Source organism: Bombus pyrosoma, linkage group LG18, assembly GCF_014825855.1.
Source record: "Bombus pyrosoma isolate SC7728 linkage group LG18, ASM1482585v1, whole genome shotgun sequence".
NCBI classification, from domain to species: domain Eukaryota; kingdom Metazoa; phylum Arthropoda; class Insecta; order Hymenoptera; family Apidae; genus Bombus; species Bombus pyrosoma.
The window spans coordinates 3,525,059-3,526,119 of record NC_057787.1 but is presented as its reverse complement, the minus strand read 5'-3'; positions in this window follow the sequence as shown (position 1 = coordinate 3,526,119).

Here is a 1,061-nt window from a genome sequence, read left to right as displayed (position 1 = left end):
ATAACGCAATACTATATAACGTTATACGTTATAACGCAATACTATATAACGTTATACGTTATAACGTAATACTATATAACGTTAAACGTTATAACGTAATAGTATATAACGTTATACGTTATAACGTAATACCATGTAACGTTATACGTTATAAGGTAATAGTATATAACGTTGTACGTTATATAATAATGCTACATTATGTTATACGTTAAAACGTAATACTATCTAACGTTATATGTTATAACGTAATACTACATAACGTTATATGTTATATCGTAATACTATATATCGTTATACGTTATAACGTAATTTCATATAACGTTATACGTTATAACGTAATAGTATATAACGTTATACGTTTTAACATAATGCTACATAACGTTATACGTTATAACGTAATACTACATAACGTTATACGCTATATCGTAATACCACATAACGTTATACGTTAAAAAGTAATACTACATAACGTTATACGCTATATCGTAATACCACATAACGATATACGTTTTATCGTAATGCTACATAACGTTATACGTTATAACGTATAACCATATAACGTTATACGTAATAACGTAATACTATATAACGTTATATGTGATATCGTAATACTACATTACGTTATAAGTTAAAACGTATTACCATATAACGTTATACGTTATAACGTAATGCTACAAAACGTTATACGTTATATCGTAATACTACATAACGTTATACGTTATAACGTATAACCATATAACGTTATACGTTATAACGTAATACAATATAACGTTGTATGTGTTATCGTAATACTACATTACGTTATACGTTAAAACGTATAACCATATAACGTTATACGTTATAACGTAATACTATATAACGTTATACGTTATATCGTAATACTACATTACGTTATACGTTAAAACGTATTACTATCTAACGTTATATGTTATAACGTAATACTACATAACGTTATATGTCATATCGTAATACTACATATCGTTATACGTTATAACGTAATTTCATATAACGTTATACGTTATAACGTAATACTATATAACGTTAAACGTTATAACGTAATA